The 20,827-nt window shown below is 53.7% G+C and overlaps 1 protein-coding gene across 1 annotated transcript in view; it reads left to right on the top strand.

Moving 5' to 3' along the window:
- Positions 1-309: 309 nt before the first annotated feature.
- MYH9 (myosin heavy chain 9) overlaps positions 310-20,827 on the top strand; it is a 93,221-nt gene continuing 72,703 nt past the window's right edge. The window contains exon 1 of the mRNA XM_029204160.1: positions 310-506. The gene's annotated coding sequence lies outside the window, so the exon portion shown is untranslated. The remainder of the gene's footprint in view (positions 507-20,827) is intronic.

Below are 20,827 nucleotides of genomic sequence, written 5' to 3'. Positions count from 1 at the left end.
GTGTCAATCCTCCTCCTGGAACCTGGTTGTTTGTTGGGCCCGCCCTAGGGGGCGGGGCTCCCGCCTAGGAAGCGTGGGGGAAGGTGGAGAGGGTGGAGGTGGGGGTGAATGGGGAGAATGAATTCCCTCCCCTCTGGCCCCATAGGCTCCGCCCGCTGCCTTCCCACAGGTCAATATGTCTGTCCATCATGACCAGAAGCGGGCTGGAGTGGGTGAGACAACTCGGGAGGCGGATTCGTCCCGCCAGGCTCCGCCCCTCAGCCGGCGCCCCGCTCGGAATGGGCCCGCGCGGAGAGGGCGGGGCGGGAAGGAGGCGAGGAGCAGAGCAGGGTGCGGTGAGGCGCGCATATCACCGCGGTTCCTGAGCAGGGTACCGAAGGCTGAGCGAGGCTGACCTGCTGCAGCTCCCGCCTCAGGCGCTCGTCCCATTCCGTAGTCGCCCGAGCGCTCGAGAAAGACCTCTCGGGAGAAGCAGCGCTTGTTCCCCGGGGCAGATCCAGGTTCAGGTGAGCGAGTCCCACCGACGGGTCCCGCCCCAAGCAGGCGGGCGGCTACGGGACGCGCGGCGTCTGGGGCAAGCGGGCCGACGTGTGGTTCTTGGCCTCCGCGCAGCCGGCGACCGGCGCGGGCGGGCGCGAAAGCTGCGGGGCCGGTCCGGGGCACCGCATCCTTCGCTCCGGGAGGGTCTCCGGGACCTCTGCGCGGACGCTCCGGGAAGGCGCCGTTGGAAGCGAGGCCTCGTGGAGCAGAGGAAGGCTTCGGGGCCGAGCGCTCCCCGGAAACCCTCCGTTCCACCCGCCCCCTCCCGCTGGCGCACTCCGCCAGCCGGGCACCCGGGAGCCTCGACCTCCCCCTGCTGTCGGGGCAGGCGCCCCGCCCTCGCCTCGCCCAGTGCCCAAGTTGGGCAAACTTTTTAACCCCTTCTGGGGAGCCTCTGTCCCTTGGACCCAGCCGCACGGGTGAGGGTGAGGTGGGAGGCTCGGGGCGGGGGCTCCTTTGGAAGTTGCCGGGCGTTTTCGAAACGGAGGTAACGGGTAGGCGGGGACCGTTTGGCAACTGTTAGGGCGTCCTCCTGAGTCAGAATCGGACAATCCTGCTGCAGACATTGCGCTCTGCTGTTTCACCCCTCCGCTCCAGACTTCCTCATTCGGCCGGCTGCGATCGGCTGGGCGGAGGAGGGGAACCGGGAGAGGTGCGGGTGGGTGCATGGGAAGGGGTACCCGGCGGAGACCGCGGCTCGAGGCAGGAAAGACTCCCCTCCTCCCCCACAGATCCTCATCCGTTGACTTTTGACTTCTGCTTCCCGGGAGAGGAAGGCCCGCACCAAGGTCCGCGGGCCCGGCGCGCACCTGATTCCAGCGCACCTGCGGGCCGCCCCAGCAGGGCGGGGGGCGGGGAGAGCTGGGCCCTGCTCCTCTAGGATCCGGCCTGGGCTATTGCATCGTTCCCGTTTGGGCCAGATCCGGGGTTTTCTACTTACCTCCCACCCCCCCCCCGCCCCATTTGTCCCTGTGCAGGGTCCTCACCCCATGCTATCCTCGGGCCACGCCTAGGGCGGGACTGCATCCCCCCCATCGCATGCCTCCCGAGAACCCCGGTGTCTCAAACACGCCAAGTCCCCTCCTGGACCAGGTTGCCGGCTGTCTTGAGGCGGGGGCAGGGCGAGCGTCGGGGCTGCTGTCTGCGGCCCCACCCAACCGGTGTGGGGAGAAGGTTCCCGGGAAGTCCCAGGTCCTGGGGACCGGCGGTTCTCTCCGCTGGGCACTTGAGAGGCCCAGTCGTTTCTCGGTTCAGTGCACCCTTTCCTGGGTTTAACAGGATCGCAAAGTAACTGTTGAGTAACTGTCGAAGGGGAAGAGCCTTAGCGCCTTCCTGCAACACTGTGGCCATTTCTGACTATCTGAGCCTGTAACCTCACCGGGTGCTTTATTCCCTTTTTGGTAGGGAGGGAGGCTGCCTTAAGGCCTATTTAGTCAGTCACTTGATTAATATTAGTCAATCTACGTACAAGGCTGCTAGGGGTGGGGGGAGGGTACACAGATGTGTAACTGAGCAAATATTTAACTGGCTTCTCTGTGCCAGGGATTCTGCCAGGTGGTAGGGGGGTGAGGTTGAGCAAGACCTGGCCCCTGCCCTGGGGCATCTAAGGGAGAGCTGAAACAAATCTGCAGATGACTCTAATGTGAGGCAAAGATGACAGAGACCCCAGAAGGGTGCTGTGAGTCATGGGGATTGGGAGAAGGGAGCCAGCCTGTCCGCGGGGGAACCCAGAGGCCTCTGCCCAGGGGCAGTTGACAGTCCTCGGGGGAAATAGTGGCCCAGTGACTGAAATACAAAAGCAGCCTGTGATGAGTGTCCCAAGCAGGCCGCAGACAAAGGACTCGAGGAATTCTGAGAGGGGGCCACTACTGTCTGGGATGAGGAGGGAAGCCGCCCCCAGGAAGGAGGACGTTGCAGGTTTGGCAAACCGAGGCAAGCATTCAGTGTCGGGAAAGTGAGGACTCATTTAGTGGATAATTGAGGGGTAATTAAAAACATCCAGAGATTGCTCCATGTAATTTGAGAGCCGCTGTGCCCCCAGATGGCTGCAGGGTGACACTGAAAAGCTCTACTCTTCACATTCAGCAAGTCCCGGCAGTGCCCGTGGGCAGATCCAGGTGCTGGGATTGGCAGGCTCTGTTTGGGGAAGGGCAGCCCAAGAGGTGCATTCTGTGGGGCTCCTAGTCTGAAGGGCATATGAGGGTAGAGGAAAGAGAGGGGCAGGGCTTTCTGGTTTTTCTTTTTTTATTATTTTTATTTTTATTTTTTTTTTGCGGTACGCGGGCCTCTCACCGTTGTGGCCTCTCCCGCTGCGGAGCACAGGCTCCGGACGCGCAGGCTCAGCGGCCATGGCTCACGGGCCCAGCCGCTCCGCGGTATGTGGGACCCTCCCGCACCGGGGCACAAACCCGTTTCCCCTGCATCGGCAGGCAGACCCCCAACCACTGCGCCACCAGGGAAGCCCTATTTTTTATTTTTAAACTTTTTAACCTAAGGGGTTGGAGATGGGACAACTTCCCTCTTACAGGATGAAGGACGCATGTTAATCACAGCCTGCCTCTTGCCCATTTTTGCTCCAGAAAAAAACAAAACAAGGATCTGTTAGGGCTTTTTAAAGGGAGAAAAGCACACTCAAAAATGCTGCATTGTTGTGTTGCCTGGTGGAGGGTATTGCTAGAAGCCAGGCTAGCTGTGCTTTCTTCACTTCCTCTTCCAGCTAATCCTTCCATAAAGTACTTAAGACAGCCTTACCAGCTTGACATCTTTATTTCAAAAGGAGAGGAGGGCTTGGCTGTTGTCTTCCTGTGAGCCTGGCCCTACCCTTCTCTTGGAGGGGGAGAAAGAGAAACCCAAGGCAAAGGGAAAAAAGAAAAAAAAAAATCCGTGCCTTGACAGCTTCCTCCCAAGCATCATGTTCCAAAAATATTTAGAATAACAAAATCTGTGTGTCTTCTTAATTAAACAAACGTCCTAATTTGCTGAGCATAATACAGCATCTCTGCCCGCAGGGGCAGGAAGTGCATTTTCCCTTTGTGCAGCCTCAGAGAGTCACTGCCTCTCGGCTTTAACCCTTGGTGTGCTGAGCCCCTGGGCTTAAGCCCTCTGGTGACAATGGTGTGGAACCCCGGCTGCCCCCTGGGAAGCAGTGAGCCTGTGACTTATGGAATCCCGTTCTTGAGAGCTGGGAAGAGTGGGGTCGTGAGCTTTGGCACTAGGCAGAGTTCAGCTCCCGACGCTGCCACTTATATGACTATAGGCAAGTCATGTCACCTCCCTGAACCTCAGTGTCCTCATCTGTAATATGGGAATCATGGTGCTTATCCTGCAGGGTTAGATGTAAGAACTAAAAGAAATAAAGTATATAAAGGGCCTGATATATAGTGACTATGTACGTTTTTAACTTAACTCCTGGGGTGTCAGGTGAGGAAACGGGAGGCGGGGTAGATGGATTTCCCGGCTTTTAGCGCAGTGCTGTTTGTACTTCTAAAAATGGTGTGCTTGTGTGTGTGCAGTGCTCATTGACCACAAAGCCCGAGTGGTGAAAACACAGGTGCTTCCGGGTCCCATCTGCTGATGCTTTTGGATGCTCTTGGTGATGAGCTTGTGCTCACTAGCCTTGTTGCAGGGCCCTGGCCCAGGCAGAAGGTACACAAACTCACTGCGATTTTAGTTCTCAAACACGGTTTCTGTGATCTAGGAGAGACCCAGGGGGTGACATGCAAAGAGCACTGGACTTAGTGTCTGGAGACCTGGCTTCTGGCTCTGGCTCCGGTGGGGGGAACATTTGATTTTGGTAGGAGGTGCCGTATCGCTCCGTAAAGGCATCATACCAGTTTATGTGTCCACCAATTATACCTGAAACATGCACTTTAATTTCTCCAAGATTAATTTTAATTTCTCCAAGATGCCCCAGTTTCTTAGGCACTCTCATGCCCTGTTGGTGGGAGTCTAAGTTGTAACAACTCTCTTTTGAGGAGGTAGTTTGGCAATATCTGTCAAAGCGTTGTCTTTCTGACTGATTTCTAGGAACTCACCCGGCAGATAAACTCAAACGTGCAAAAGGAAATGTCCGAGGACATTCTTTGCAGCATCGTCATAGAAAAAGACAGGAAACAAGCTAACTGTCCATTAAGAGGGTCAAATAAATCATGGCACAGCTGTACAGTGGGAATCCTTGCAGCCCTTGAAAAAATGAGGCTGACCTATAGGTACCGATAGGCCATACTCTTCAAGATACATTGTAAGTGGATAAAACTAGAAGCAAAGTAGAATACGTGTTGCTCCCTTTTGGGTGAAACAGGGTATGTCGCCTGGGCTCTATGCACGGAAAGCTACAGAAACCCGGGTAATAGTGGTTGTCTCTAGATAGGGCCCAGGAAGCCGGAGTCCGGGGTGAGCATTACTTTTTTCACTAAATGCCTTTTCACATGCGTTGCCCTTAAATAGTCAAAAATTCAAAATTTTCTTAGTTTTATTATCTATACAAATAAGTGGTTGGCTGGCCAGTCTTAGAGGTCTCCACCTTAAAATGCATTTTGCTCAGGATCCCAGATTGCACACTGAGTGCCTATTGTATGCAGGGAGGGAGGAAGGGTCTTAAAAATGGGCTGAATTGCTCTGTGGTTGGAACATTTTCGGGCCTGTTTTCTTCTCCATGATGTCATATTATCACCAGAGTAACCCCTTTAGACAAATGTCTACTCTGATCCACTCCCTCGTGTTCTGGAAAATGGTAGATGATTGCTTTTTCTCTGCAGTAAGAGAAAAGGAAGCCTGCAAGATGTGTCTGGAAAGTATTTCAGGATGCCTCTTTGCCAGCTTTCCCACAATCCCCCTGGCTCCAAACGGTCCTCTTGTCCTTGCCTGGGGAGACCACCCTGACCAGAAGACCAGAGCTTTATTCTCTTGGGTCCTCCTCACTTGGAAACGTGGGGTCATTGCAACCCACCCCATCTCCGGTTGTCCCTCACACGTCTGGCCTGTGGTTTTTATGTATTAATAACATTGGAAAAGCCCAAATTCTTGAGAAGATGTGTTCAACGGGGTGTTTTGAATTGGAGGGCCCTGATCCCCCTCTCAAGGAGGATTGCCTTAGTCTTGCATGTTGTGGGCCCCGGAGAAGACGTAGGCTCTGCTCACCACCGAGCTGGTGCTTTCAGCCGGTGGAAGACCCCTTCAGGGTCTCGGGCAGGGCTGTGTCCCTCCCAGGCAGCCTGTAGGCCTCCTGGAAAGATGGCGTGAGTCACACAGGAGTACCCAAAATGAGCCTGCGTCTGAACTGGGCCTGCCACCCCGTGGGCGGGCGGTTTGAAGTCTGGATGCCAACCTGTATCTGCCCCCTCTGCCCGCACCTGCCCCTCAGGCTTTGAGGGCACCAGATATTTGGGGAGCTGCCCCCTTGCGTCTGATGCGGGTCTCTTTAAAAAGTAACTGAGGCAGGCAGGCTGCTGTTGGGACTTTCTGAGGCCCCCATTCTGCCGACTGGTTTCTCCAGCCAGAGGTGATTCAGCACCCAGGATGGGACACAGCACACCCGGGCCTGGGCAGGTGGGCCCAGAGAAGGCTCCTGGCCGACCTTTGGCTGAGGGCGAGGCCGTGTAGGGAGTTTCTCCGCAGCCTGACTCTCGGGTTCTCGCAGCAGCGGTGTCTTCAGCGGCTGTCTTCGTCTCTAGCCTGGGCGGGGAAGCCTCCTGCTGTGGCTGGAGGGAACCTTGCAGGGCCTTCTGGAAGTTGCCACTGAAGGGTATGGCTTCCTGCCTGGGCAGGTTGGGCTGTGGCCTGCAGGGAAGTCGAAGGTGCAACTGACCTTCCCCCCGCCTGCAGGTCACTTCCTTGGGGCCTCTCAGAGGTCCTTGGTCCTTATGGTCCTTACCGTGTTGCCCAGAGGACCAGGGGTCCTCCAGGGGAGTCCCTCTCTCACCTCCGTGGACGTTATTTTGGGAACTTCCGTCTCAGGTTTTCTTTTCTTTTCATTTAACTCTAATCCTGAATGATGCCCCGCTTAAAAGGAAAATCAACAGCGACAGGACAGTCCTCCCTACTGAATTTGCTTAGGGTTATAGAATGTCTGAGCTGGAAGGGGTCTTAGGGATAGTGTAATTTTTGCCGCCTCCCCCCGCAGTTAGAGGAGTGAGTCGCCCAAGCTCATTCTGTGAGTTGGTAGAAGAAAGCTCTGGGCCCTGGTTTCCCTTAACCCCAGTGCCTTTCTCTTAAAATCATGTGGCCTCGCTTAAAAGTGGTTTTGAGCTGTTATCATGCCTTTCCTCAACTTTATGCACTGTTTAGCCCAGCAACACGAACTTAGCTCCTTTAATCTTCCCTCAAGAGTCTGTTTTTCCACACCCTTAATCTTTTTCTTTTGGGGGGTGGGGGGGGAGGGGCCCAAGGGTTAAGAAATGGGGTGGGAAGTGTTTCGGGTTTCTCTGAACTTCTTCCAGTTGGACAGTTCCACTTGGCCTGGAAGTTCCTGCAGCTCAAAAATCAATATTTCACATGGGGCAGCGCCAGGCAGCGAGCGGGTGGGCCACTCAGAGAGCCACACCAGCTTTCCACGGTCCTTCAGCCAGTCCCGGTTTCTAGTAATTTTAGACGTCACTTAACGTCTTGGGTGATCGCTGTGTTGTATCTTTGATACAAAACCCACGTAGAGGGAACCAAACCAGGGCTTTGGGATCTGGTGGAGCTAGGACCAGACCCTTGCCTTTCCTCCCACTGCTAAGCTGGAGCCTCAGTTTCCTCATCGACCACATGGAGATGTCGCTTTTGTAGGCTTGTTGTAATTTACATATAAACATACGCCAAGTGGGCCAGTTCTTTTCCTCCTCCTCTTCCTCCCTTTTGCAGGTCGTCACCAACATCCTCTGTCCTCCGGTGTTTGGAGATGTATGTTCAGGTTTTAAAGATTTTGAATTTGCGCAACAAGCCCGTCCCTCGATAACATGGTGCGGTGAGATGACTGAGGAACCTGCGAAAGTTCCCCTGGGCTTGGAGGCTGAGGTTTTCCAGGCCTGCAGCCTTTGCATTCTTCTCCCCAGACCGTACAGTTCAACTGGTGACTGATCGGAGTCGGTTTAAGCATTTTAAAAAAGCGATTATAAAGCTGCCAGGGCACCTTTTTTTTGAGTTGTCTATGTTCAAAAGCCTGTGTTTCCTGTGTTTTGCATTTAGTCACAGGGCTGGAGAAGGCAGCTTCCTGTCTGATAAACATAAAGACGAGGCATTTGGAACCATTTGGGTGACTTAATCTAACTGGGCTGGGATGGGGGAGAAGGTTTTAGACCCCACTGAACTGAGAGGTCAGAGGTGGGGTCTTCTTTCATCTCTCCATCCCCAGTTTCTCGCCAGCGCCGGGCATGGACTTGACCTCTCGTCCTTGTTGCACGAGTGGAGTTCAGGTCTTACTGGTACCTGTGCCCGTAAGCCCGGGGACGCGGGGGGCCAGGCAGCCAAAGGTCTAGATTGCCATTTAGTGATCTCTCCATTTCATAAAAGGCGGATGCTCGGTACTTGTCTGGAAGTCTCTGGGATAAGAAAGTTGGTGGCAGGGAGCTATTTTAAAGTTTTTGTCTGTTTTTTAATATTGAAGAGCCAACTGTTGGGTATTGATCCCAAATTTCTTGGCCAAGTCAGTCGTCAAAGATGCCTTGGGCTCCTGCTGTGTGGCCTGCCCTGTGCTGGGCCTGCTGGGGCTTCAGTGGGGACGAGGGCAGAGAGCCCATCCCTGGCCTCAGGAGCCTTACCCTTTATTAGGGAGTTGGGACACTGGGACGGAGACTTGGGACGTGAGGCAGCCCGTGCCACCCTGAGTGAGCAGGGATTTCTGGGCATCTTGAGCCAGCTTCCTGGAGGCTAGGATCATCTGGGAGGAGGAGGGAAGATGAGGAAGGTGGGCAAGGAAGGAAGGAAGAGGCTCTGGTGGAGGGACGCTGGCCTGGTAATCAGGATATCTAGGTTGAAGTCCCAGCCCTGCCTGTAATAGTAATAACAATAAGAGTTAAATTTTATTGACCACTTGCTAGGTGCCAGGTGCTGTGCTAGTGCTTTTACATGAATTCTCTCATTTAATTCACTCCCAGGAGGTAGGAAGTTAATCCCCATTTTACAGATGAGACTGAGCAGGGATTCAGACTCGGGCGCTCTGACGCCTGTGTGTCCTTACAGATGCCCTTCCCTCCTGGGCTGGCCTGTGCTCACTTGGCAGTGAGGGGTTGGACTGGTCCCTGAGTCCTCCTTCCTCGCCAGTGGCCAAGAATTAATGAAAAGAGTAGGGCTTTGGGCCGGGGCAGGATGGGGCACCTCACCCCTAGTGCAGTTAGCTGTTTGGAGCGAGGTTGCCAGTTCGATAGTGTTGCCTTGGCTACTGACTTCACCTTTAACCTCAACCGACCATTTTTCAAATGTGTGTGTGTTTTGTCCTAAGGGAGGGCAGCGTAAATCCCGGCTGCCATGCCTGCCTGCTGTTGGTGGGGCCCTGGCTGGTCCTCACTGGGAGCCAGCCAGCCAGAGGGCCCGCCACCATCTCCATAGTGGGCTCTTCTTGACATCAGCCCACTTGCAGACTTGCATTCCTTCCTGCTTCATTTGTCCATCTGTCTATCATCATTCAGTAACCACTCCTCAGAGCTTTACAGTGTATGCTGGGTGCTTGCCTGGGTGCTGGGAATAAGGAGGGGAAGGAATCAGGGGCCCTTGTTTCCAGGAGCTGTTGGTGTCCCACCAGAGTGCTGGGGGCCCAGGGGGATCTGAGAAGGCTTCCTGGAGGAGGTAGCTTCTGGAGCTGATTGCAAGGTAGGGATGTGGCACAGCACGTCCAGGGAACAGGGCTGGGACCTTGTTCATTCACTCAGACTTCGGTGGAGCTTTGTAAGGGTGATGCAGGTGGCCAAGGCCCTCTGAGTCACCCTGGGCTAGTAAAAGATTTCTTCTCCTTAGTGGCTCCAGGCCCCGGCCCCATCTCAAAGCCCCTTAAGCAGCCCAAATGGCCCATTAAGGTCTGCTTCCCTGTGCCATTTCCTGGGAAATGTGGCGGTCCGGGATTGCACTCCCAGGCCCTTAACCTCTGGGTGGCTGCTGGGAATTCTGCCTGTGCCCTCTGGTTATGTGGTCAGCAAGGACACTGTTCCCAGCTGAAGGATTTGGGATGACATTTTTCATGGAGTGTTGAGAGAGACAATTGTTCCTGGAATAGGTTCCCTTTTTCTTTTTTTAATTAATTTATTTTTTATTTTATTTTATTTATTTTTGGCTGCGTTGGGTCTTCGTTGTTGTGTGCGGGCTTTCTCTAGTTGTGGCGAGCGGGGCTACTCTTCGTTGCAATGCACAGGCTTCTCATTGCTGTGGCTTCTCTTGTGGAGCATGGGCTCTAGGAGCACGGGCTTCAGTAGTTGTGGCATGTGGGCTTCAGTAGTTGTGGCACGCGGGCTCCAGAGCGCAGGCTCAGTAGTCGTGGTGCACGGGCTTAGTTGCTCTGCAGCATGTGGGATCTTCCCGGACCAGGGCTTGAACTTGTGTCCCCTGCATTGGCAGGCGGATTCTTAACCACTGCGCCACCAGGGAAGCCCCTAGTTTCCCTTTTTAAAGTTAAAGAAAAGCGGGGAGGGGAGGTTTGTTTATAGCACAAACGATATAATAACAAACCTGGCAAGAAGCAAATTTGCCCCTCACTCCATCCGCTGTTTGCATTTTTCTGGGTTTTCTGTCCATATACTTGCATATTTTACAAAATTAAATGCTAAAATTAAATACTAAATTAGATACCGTCGTGTGTTGTGACTACTCAGTGCTGTAATATAAAGTTTCCTATGTTGCAGCAGTCTCCACAGTTATTATTTTAATGGCTATGTTATGGTCCACGGTGGGAAAGAACCATTATTGACTTTGCCAGAAAGTTCCATGGGTTTTATTGAGTCTTTTGGAAATTCATTCATGCAGCAAATACAGAAACTGTTGGGTGGTTAGGATGTAGATGAATGAGACATCCCAAATCCTGCCCTCAGGGGGCTCACAGTCTATACCCAGGGAAGAATCACTTCACTTGGGTGTCGTTGGTTGTGCTGGTGGTGAGCCCTGGAGAAAGTGGCAGCTTAGATGCCCTGGTAGAGTTGATGGAAAACAGGTAAAACCACTCTGTCATCAGTGGTGAGAAAGCGCAGGAACGTGGACCTGGGAGATCTTTCTGGGCTCATTGGAGGAAGATCTTTATGCCCTCCCTCCCCGAGTGGTTGGTTCATGCAGGTCTGGACCAGAAAACGCCTGGGGTGGGGTGGTGGTGGGCGGTAGTGAGGGACAGCGGCTCCGAGGGACCATGTCAGTGGTGGTGGTGGGGGTTCTGGCCCTCCTGAGGGAGGCCCCTTGGTGACCACGGTGGGAGGCGGCCAAGGGTGGGGATATCTGAGAACCGTCCAAAGCCAGGCAGGCCACTTGGGCTGTGCTGTGGCTCCTGCCTCTGGGGAAGGAACCAACTGTGGCAACAAGTTGCAACAGTGTAGTTTTGTTGTAAAGAGGAAGTTGCAGAATCTTAGTGGCTGCTTTTAAGCAGACAGACCTTTACAACAGTAAAGGAGTTTTGGGGCGCGGGGCAGGGCTGGGTGTGAGGGGAGAAGGCGGGTGGTCAAGGGCCTAGAAACTGGGCTACAGTGTCTTTGCTCTGGTGTTTTCTTTCATTCCAGATTAATGGCTTCCTTGCCAAGGCTTCTTCCCTCTTTCCAGCTGCCCACTGCCCCTGTCCCCCAGCCCCAGCTTCTGGCTCAAGGGAGCCTGGCCTGAATGCTGCAGTCTTCCTAGAGCGCAGGAGAGAAGCCAGCCCCATCCCCGTGCCCACACCCTGAGGGAGTGAGAAGGGATGAGAGGACCAGGGCGGGACGTGGTCACTGGGACACCTCCGTGGTGCTGTCTGTTTCAGGTTTTGCCGACCTCCTCGGGTCCCCTCTCCAGGCTGCAGCGGCGGTTTGGATCAGTACCAGGTCCGCAGAGTTGAGGTTTGAGTAGGAGAGCTCTGTCGTCCTCAGTGCGCTCCCCCCTCCATCAAATACACACTCAGAAAACCAAAAACAAACCCTAAACCTCACCTAACCTTATTTTTTACATATTGACTTTAAATTAGTAGTGAGAATAAACCATTAGCTGGGGATTTCAGCACTTAGTAGATTATAATGTTCCCTGGTGGTCAAGGTGAGGTCCAATGTGTATCTTTTTTTTTTTTTTTTGATGGTAAGCGGGCCTCTCGCTGTCGTGGCCTCTCCCGTTGCGGAGCACAGGCTCTGGACGTGCGTGCTCAGCGGCCATGGCTCACGGTCCCAGCTGCTCCGCAGCATGTGGGATCTTCCCGGACCGGGGCACGAACCCGCGTCCCCTGCATCAGCAGGCGGACTCTCAACCACTGCGCCACCAGGGAAGCCCCAGTGTGTATCTTTTTTAAATCTCCTGTCACCTTATTTACACTACTGTTTGGCGGTGATTATAGACTAGAGATTATCTTTGAATTTATACTATTTAAAATTACTTACCAGCTTTTATATTGGAGGAGGAGAGGTGGGGCAGGAATAGAGAATTAGATAAAGCAGAAGGAGGCAGCGGGGCGTGGGGAAGGGAGTGGGTGACTCTAGAAGTGGCAGCTGGGTTTAAATCCCATTTTCACTCAGTTTATTTATTCATTAAATACGTATCAAATGCTGGCTGTGTGCTGGAGTCTGTTTCAGTGCTGGGGATACATGACTGAATAAAAGTAACCAAAGTCTGCGGTTGACATTCCAGTGGGGAGAAGCAGCCAGCAGCCAGCCAAACAGGCTCACCGTGGCAGGTCGGGGTGGTGGGCATACTGTAGAGAATGATGGTCGGGTGAAGGCGTGCACAGAGCACCAAAGACCGGACTTCTTAAACAACAGAAATTTATTTCTCACAGTTCTGGAGGCTGGAAGTCCAAGATCACAGTGTCTGCAGGGTTGGTTTCTGCTGAGGTCTCCCTCCTTGGCTTGCAGATGGCCTCCCTCTTGCAGCCTCTTCACTCAGTCTTCCCTCTTTGCACACATCCCTGCTGTGTCCCTGTGTCCAAACCCCCTCCTTTTACTAGGACACCAGTCAGATTGGATTAGGGCCCACCCTCATGGTCTCATTTTCACCTAAAGACCTCTTTAAAGACCCTCTCTCCAAATACAATCACATTCTGAGGTGCTGGGGGTGAAGGCTGCAATATGTGAATTTGGGGGTCAGAGTGCAGACCATAAGAGGGGAGAGGGGAGTGGGTATGTGTCAGTGTCAGAGGAGACCTCTCTAACCCAGGGACACTCTATCGGTCCCTCTAGGACTTCTCCCTACTTCACCAGTTGTTCCTTTAACTGCTTCGAGCCCCAGTTTGCTCACCTGTAAAATCTGGTTAATAAAACCCATCTCCTGGTGTCCTTTGGGCAGCTAAATTGTGGAAGTCACTCCGTGCACTGTCTGGTTCATGGGGGACCCCCAGTAAATGTGTCCCCGTACCCTCTCCTGCCCCCCGCCCGCCCTTGGTTCACAGAGCGCCTTTGCCTTCTGTCTTCTTTCATCCTCTCTGCTCCTGAGTTCCACTCGTGGACATCAAAGTGCCGCAGGAACCAGGCCCCCAGAATGGACCAGGGATGGACAGTTCTTAGGTTGCTCTGCCTTCCTTACAGGGGTGATGGCATCCCCCGCCCATTCTTGTGGAGCAAGTGTTCTTGGAGATGACTTCTCCCCTCTGAGGAGCCATAAACACTGCCTTTACGTGAGCAAGAGGAAACGCTTGCGGAAAACTCTTGCAGGACTAGAAAATCGCAGTTGCTGGCCAAAGTGTTGAGTGGCTGCCTGCCAGGGAGAGCTTCCCTTGCTCTGTCAGCACCCACGCCCCCCACTGGTTTCTGTCTTAGCCCTTCTCGATCCTACTTGCTGGTGTCCCTGCCCTATTAGAGGACTTGCCACTGGAACCCTTGCACTGTATGTGGCCCACGGTAAGCACTTAATACATGCTTCAGAGAGGGGTGAATATATTCATACCGGAGTGTGAACCAAACAGACCTGGTTCAGCATGAGCACTGTCACTTAGCTCTGTGTGACCTTGGGTAGATGGCTTTATTTCTTTGGGGTCTGAGGTTTAACCACTGTGCCATGGCTCTGTCTGGTACTTGTGTACACAGGCAGGGGACTTGGAGTCAGACCCTCTGTCCTAATTCGGATTCTCCCCTGTGCCAGCTCTTGGACCTTGGGGGAGTCATGCATCGTTCCTGTGCATATGTTTCCTTGTCTGTGGAATGGGGAAAATAACTACCATGAGCGTTTTGGTGCTCAATAAAGTTTAGCTTTATTGTTTATTTGTTTTATTTACATACAGTTTCTCCAGCACAGTGCCAGGCTGTCTATTATATCTATTTTATCCATTTTTAACAAACCGATCTTCATGGACTTTTTCTATCACTGTGAAGTTTGAAGTCACACTCAGGTTACTGCAGTTGAAGTCTCCCAATCCCACGAGGGTGGCGGTATTGATGTTCCCATTTTAGAGCTGGGAAAATCGAGGCTCAAAGAACCTAAGTGCCTCACCCCAGGTAGTACGGGAGAGATCTCAGGTCCTCTCCCCGCTCCTCTAATTTTCAGGCCAGTGATTTTCCATATCTGCTTCTGTTGCCTCTCTTGCCCTCTCATCCCACTTAACCCTTTAAGTGGATAGTGTCTGTGAAGCTGGGGGCTTGTAGACTTTCACGCTTTCGTACACAACCTTAATGCAGTGGTTGTCGGCCCGGTGCCTCCCTGGCTTATGGTGCCAGGTGTGAAATACAGCCTTACCTGCTCCACTGGAGACACACATCCGTGGGTGGCAGGTGCGGGTGGGCGGCCAGGTGTGTGAGATGGGCTCAGCATGGCTCCTACAGGGAATCTTAGCTGTTCCCCCTCAGCCTTCCAGCACTGCTCCTGCCTCCTAGCTGCCTCCTGGCCACCTCCTAGCCCACCAGCCTGCCTTCTGCCCAGAGCTGGGCCCGCTGCCCCCCAGCCATCTCCTGCGCCTGCCAGGGTGTAGAGGAAGTGGCTGTGTTGCGCCGAGCGCTCATGAAAAATGCCTCATCACGGGATTAATCACTGGCCACCGAGCCCGGTGGAATTCCCAAGGCCCCGTCCTCACTGTGGCTTCTCACCTCCCTCCAGACCTACCTGGAGTTGGTTCTGCCCACTTGCTGGCTGGCACTTGAAACCTCACATCAGGGAGGAAGGAGCAGACAGTGAGTGGCCTCCAAGGCCGAGACTGAAGACGCAGCATGGCAACGTCCCTCCCAGCCTCTTACCAGCCATGTGCCCTGGAGCCCGGTTGTCCTCAAAGTGCGGACACGCTGGGACACTGGGCCGAGGGCTCTTCCGGGTTGCAAACCCCCGTGTGCAGATCTTCACAGTCTACACACCTAGGGCAGACCAGTGTGACAGAGGCTGAAAAAGGATGGCTCTCTTCCCCTTTAAGACACGTCTCAGGCTTTAGTTATCCTTAGGTTGAAATAGCCAAGCCCCCGTCCCCTTCTGGCTTTCAGACAAGAATCTGAAGAATGTGATACTCCATTGAGGACCTGAGCAAAGATGGGGGCTGGGGCAGGATTCTGGGCCCTTGGGGGGACTTTCGCCTGCCGTCTTTGTGCTCCTGGACCTGGACATTCCAAACTGGTTGTGGTCCGGAGTGTGAACCACAGGCCTGTTAAATTCCTGCCTCCTCAGTGGGATCCGCAGGGGACAGCTGGGAGGGGCGGGGAGGGAAACCTCCGCCTTCTGACAAGCACATCTTAGAGAAATCGGGTTAAAGGAGTTTGCGGGTGAAACTTGCCTGATGCGAGGGGGCTTGCGTCGGCCGCTTGGGTGCTGGGTGGCAGGGAAGGTTGTGGGCCGTCCCCTTCCTGATCCATTGCTGACGGCCGGTCACCAGGTCTTCTTACCAGGCTTGCCTACTGCTCTGCTGCCTCTCTGCGTGTTCAGAGCCTGCTGGGTAGGCGCAGACCCCGCGGTACAGGCAACAGCAGCTACTACTTGCACCCTGGGCTTTGGTTTCCTCTTCTGCAAAGCAGGACGCTAACAGAACCTACCTCTGCGTTGTCGTGTGCAGTAGTGAGGTCTCATGTGAGAAGCACCCAGAACTAAGTGTCAGCATGGTCCTGCACTATGGGCTTTGTGATTCCTGAGCAGATGAAGGGAGGTGCAGAATGCTTAAATTATGTTCCCAGGACTTTCCTGGTGGTGCAGTGGTTAAGAATCCACCTGCCAAAGCAGGGGACATGGGTTCGAGCCCTGGTCCAGGAAGATCCCACATGCCGCGGAGCAACTAAGCCCGTGCGCCACAACTACAGAGCCTGCGCTCTAGAGCCCGCGAACCACAACTACTGAGCCTGCGTGCCACAACTACTGAAGCCCACGCACCTAGAGCCTGTGCCCTGCAACAAGAGAAGCCACCGCATGAGAAGCCCACGCACCACAACGAAGAGTAGCCTCTGCTCGCCGCAACTAGAGAAAGCCCGCGTGCAGCAATGAAGACCCAACATAGCCAAAAATAAATTAAAAAAAAAAAATTATGTTCCCAGAATCCCTCAGCCAGTGAATGGAGACTCCAGTGCCCACATCCAGGTTGGCCGGATGTGTCCCATCCTGCGCTGATCCCACAGCCTCTGTGGGGTGTGTGTGCACACGTCTGCGTGTGCACGTCTGTGTGTGGGGGAGGGGAGGCTTCGCCCAGGGCAGGCTGGTATGGCCGCATCTGGCCGCTCCCTAAGGCAGGGTCCACCACGGTTTCTCTCACACAGCTTCAGCCTTGGCCCCTCTGGGACCAGCCTGTGGCCCGGGCAAAGGAATGATCCTCAGCGGGTGGTTAAATAAGCGGCGGCCAGGTTTCTGGTGACAGATGTGGTGAGGTCATCCCTGCGGCCAGGCTCCCTGCTCAAGGATAGCTGGACTGGCCGACCTTTCAGACACGGGTGCTAGCACACTATGCTCTAGGAGCTGTCATTCAATTTTTGTGTCAAGTGTGAAATAAGTGGGTTTTATCTTCACCCTGTGTGTGGCTCGTATTTGGGTCACTTTCTCCCGGGAGGGCGAAGGCTCTGGGATGCCGCTTGTGCAGCCTGGCTTTTCTGGAGGGCTTGTCTCTGCCCGCCCTCCAGCCTGTGTGCCCAGGGCTGGCTCCGTGCTGGCTCAGTGGTGAACAGGCCCAAGGGATGGAAACGAAAGGGAGACAGTTTGCCGTCCAGTTTTGGATGTTTTGTTTCTGCCGTCCAGAGTGATCAGAGCAGCCCAGGGGACACGGCCTCCTGCTGTCACCATCCCGGGTCCTCTGCTTCCCAGGCACACTCTCACTATTGGGCCATCCCGACCGCAGCCCCTCTGGAGGATGATGAAGGAAGAAAACCCTCTGAAGTCAGTTCACGTTGCCTTGGTGGAGAAGGAGGCCACTCCAGTGCCCCTTTGCCTTTGAGCTGGTAACCAGGGGGCTCCTAAAAGTCCGTGGACTGTACTTGAGGGTCTCTGTGACCCCCTAAGATGGTACACAAAGGGTTCACAGCCTCCAACCAATTCTCAAAGGGGTCTTTGATGGCTGGAAGTGTTAAAAACCACTGATCTAGAGAAATGGGGACTTTGGGTTTCCTGTTTATAGAGTGTGTGTGTGTGTGTGTGTGTGTGTGTGTGTGTGTGTCTGTGTCTGTGTATAAACAGATGTGCAGAGGCATATCTGTTTATACACAGACACAGACACACACACACACAGGCTATTATCAGGCAGGAGGGTCTGTTCATTATAGGGTTAGGTGACATTGTTCCAAGGATATAAATGTGAGGAGAGTACCCTTCCTGGGGCAGTGGGCTTTTCCTCTCCCATCTCATCTGTATGAAGCCTTTAATATAGCACTTCTGGGCATCTCTTCAGTGTGGGGCTCTGCCTGGAGCTTTGAGTGGTGATGTTTTGGTAGTAGTGGATTTGATCTGTTGTTACTCTGCATACAGAAGAAACTGGGCTCTTCTTTCTTTCTGTCCTTGTGATTTTCCACCTGGGCTCCAGGTCCTCAAAAGATGTTTCCTAAACCCCAGGTCCAGACAGGTCACTTCACCTCCCTGAGCATCGGTCTCCCTCTTTTTTAAGGGGGACGGTGGGGAGCAGGGAATGGGGCAGGGGCCGTAGGATACCTGCCATGGCTTTACTGAGGGTGTCGGGATCAAATGATGGGAGCGGCGGGGGACCAGCAGTCCAGCCCATGTCAGGTGACTGGGCTGCTACAGCTGCCACCTTACAGGCCGGAGGTTTGACACCGCCCCACCCCACCCCGCCCCGCCCCGCCCCAGCCTTGCTTTGACTTTGGACTTAACTTTTGCTTGTGAACTTCACTGTGTTATCTTGGGCATGTCGCTGGCCTAGTCTGAGCCTCACATACCCAGTGAAGGCTGAGGTCAGATGGGTGTTTCTCAGGCTGTCAGCTGAGACTCACTGGTGGGTTGTGAGATTACCGGTGGCAACCAGTAGTTTTAGGAATTAAATAGACTCGAGTGCATAGTATGCACATATCATCTTGTGAAGCTTTGGTTTGACACATTTGCATATTCGCGATAAAAAGCTTTTAAATCATTTTTTTTCTACTGCAACTTGAGAGTTTAAAAAAAATGTTGGCACCCCCAGGATGAGATGCTTCTTGCGGGGGCTGGGTGGGGTGAGGTCTTTCAGCCCTGACTTGTGTGGTTCCTGCCCACAGGTCTGAGCTGAGCTGGGTCTCCTCCACCCCTGCAGCTGAGCCTGTAAATGGAGCTCCCTGCAGGATCAAACTCTTTAACTAAAGTTCTTCACAAAATTCTGGGAAGTGAGCTGCATTCCTGGGGTGGAATAAATCATGCTGAGTGAGGCTAGGCAGGATGTGACTTCAAACCCCCCGAAGTGGGCTTTGTGAGGGCAGCATTTGTGACTGACTCATTATGAGCTAGCTCAGCAGCGACACAAACTCCTTGAGAGAAGAGGCAAGACTGTCCGGGAGGGGCACCGGCGGGCCCGGGGCGCCACCAAGCACCGCTCCTCCCTTAGCTCATTTTGGTCCCCACAATAGTCCTGTGAGTTGAGCCGTGCTCTGACCGCATTGCAGAGATGGGGCTGTCAGCTCTCCGCTGGGGGCTGCACAGCTCCACGCCCTCCTGTCCTCCCAGCTGACCCGGGCAGTGGGGGGGCAGCTGGTAGTATCTCCAGTTGATGCATGGAGAAACCGAGGCCTAGGGGCCCAGTCAACCTGGCCCAGTTTGTTCTGTTAGTAAAGTGACGGGTCTGCAATCCCCCAGCCAGTCTTGGCTGTCTCCTGAGTCTGATTTTCTAAGACGCCTTCCATAAAGGTCATGAATTAAGTTATCACCATTTGGAAGGTCTCTCTCCTCTCAGGGCCGACTTAAATGACTGCCTGATCAATACAGGAAGATCGTTGTTGACCTCTAGCCAGTCGTGTGTCAGTTAGAAACAAAACAGAGATTAGTGTACATCAGATTTAGCTGGAAGGGTGGTGGAGAAGAATGAAGATGCTGATATGATCCTGAATGGCCACAGAGAAGGCTCAGCCCATTCTGGGCCTTTACTGCCTTGTCTACTAAAGAGAATCACTGAGGTTTGGAAAATAAGATGCAGGATTACTGGGCTTATCCTCAGGCACTTTAAGAATGGGTGGCAGAGAATCCGTTGGGCTTGGTCCTTAGAGTTTGGACCTTTTGGGAGACTGGAACCTTTCCCATTTCTAAAGTTCATTAGGGATTACTCAGCACCTACGCAGGTCCGTCATCAGGGACCTGGTGGTGACTGGGATCCATCGTGGCCCTAGAGCTCTCAGCCCAGCAGAATGGGATCAGGATGGCTATTGGTGGTAGCGGCTACGATATTCAGGGATTTTGTTTGTTTTTTGTGTCATTTGAACATCACTCAGAATAACAAGCTGCCGAAGACCTGGTGGGCCCTGGACTGCGGGGTCTTCAAACTTGTCTTTCCTTTCTGACCTCAAGTTGGGCTTCTCAGCCATCGTGATGTGGACTCAGGAAACCAGCGTGCTGCACTTTCCCATTGAGACTGCGGCCGTATAATTAAATCTTCTCAGTATGGTTATTTTTCTGTGTTGGGTTTCAGCAAACTGTGCTTGCGTGCTTGGGGAAAGAAAAACCGTCCTATCAGCAGAACCAAAGGGAAGGGATAACTTGACTGCAGGAATCTGAAGGTTTGCGTCGCCCCTGTGCGAGTGTGGGAAGCTCTTGAGGGTTCAGGAGATGCGATCTGCGGGAGGACAGGGTGGTGTGTCCGTGCACAGTTCCTGATGAGAAGTCAGCCAAGCTATTCTGTCAAACCCGGGGGTGCATCTGGGAGGATAATGTGCACCTTGCTCTTTGGGAGGGACCCCACCACCACGTCTGAAACGACTTGCTTCTCTACAATTTCTCCTGGGCAGCCAAGTGGAAGGAAGCTCATTACTGAGTAGGTGAGGCACATGTGTGATCTCACTACACAAATACTGAACCGGTTAAGAGCAAAGTCAACATCCAGTGCAGACAACTTACCCGCAGATCTGCTGGCAGCTGCTCGCCCAGCTTCTTCCCATGCAGTGAGAGCTGCATTGCTGCTGTGCCTGTCCTCTCCTTTGACACCAGACGGGAGGGGTTAGGAGGGAATGGTGATTCTGCTGGACAGCCAGGTTCCAGAAGACACAACGTGAGCTGTAAACCCAAGCATTCTGAATAGGCGAGTTCACGTCCACAGGTACCGACTGACTGAGGACCCTCTGTCTGAACCCTGGGCTCAGTCAGCACCTGAAGGAGTTCCAGGGACGATGGGGACATACAGAGAGGTTCTGGTGGTTCTGGTATAAGGCAGACTGTGCTGGAACAGGCCTGGGGAGAGGAGAAAGAGGAATAATATACCGGGTGTTAGGAAAGGCTGCCTGGATGAGTGGAGAATTGTGATGAAGCGAAGACTGTCTTCTGGGGAGTTGTATGTTTTTTTTGTTTGTTTGTTTGATAAATTTATTTCTTTATTTATTTTTGGCTATGTTGGGTCTTCATTGCTGCGTGCGGGCTTTCTCTAGTTGCGGCGAGCAGGGCCTACTCTTCATTGTGGTGCGCGGGCTTCTCATTGCGGTGGCTTCCCTTGTTGCGGAGCACGGGCTCTAGGCGCGCAGGCTTCAGTAGTTGTGGCACGCGGGCTCAGTAGTTGTGGCTCACGGGCTCTAGAGCGCAGGCTGAGTGGTTGTGGCCCACGGGCTTTGTTGTTCCGTGGCATGTGGGATCTTCCCGGACCAGGGATCGAACCCGTGTCCCC

Source organism: Monodon monoceros, unplaced genomic scaffold (assembly GCF_005190385.1).
Source record: "Monodon monoceros isolate NGI ecotype Baffin Bay Population unplaced genomic scaffold, NGI_Narwhal_1 Super_Scaffold_6, whole genome shotgun sequence".
In the NCBI taxonomy this organism is placed as follows: domain Eukaryota; kingdom Metazoa; phylum Chordata; class Mammalia; order Artiodactyla; family Monodontidae; genus Monodon; species Monodon monoceros.
Note: the sequence above shows the minus strand (reverse complement) of the source record. Positions and strands in the feature narration are given on the sequence as shown.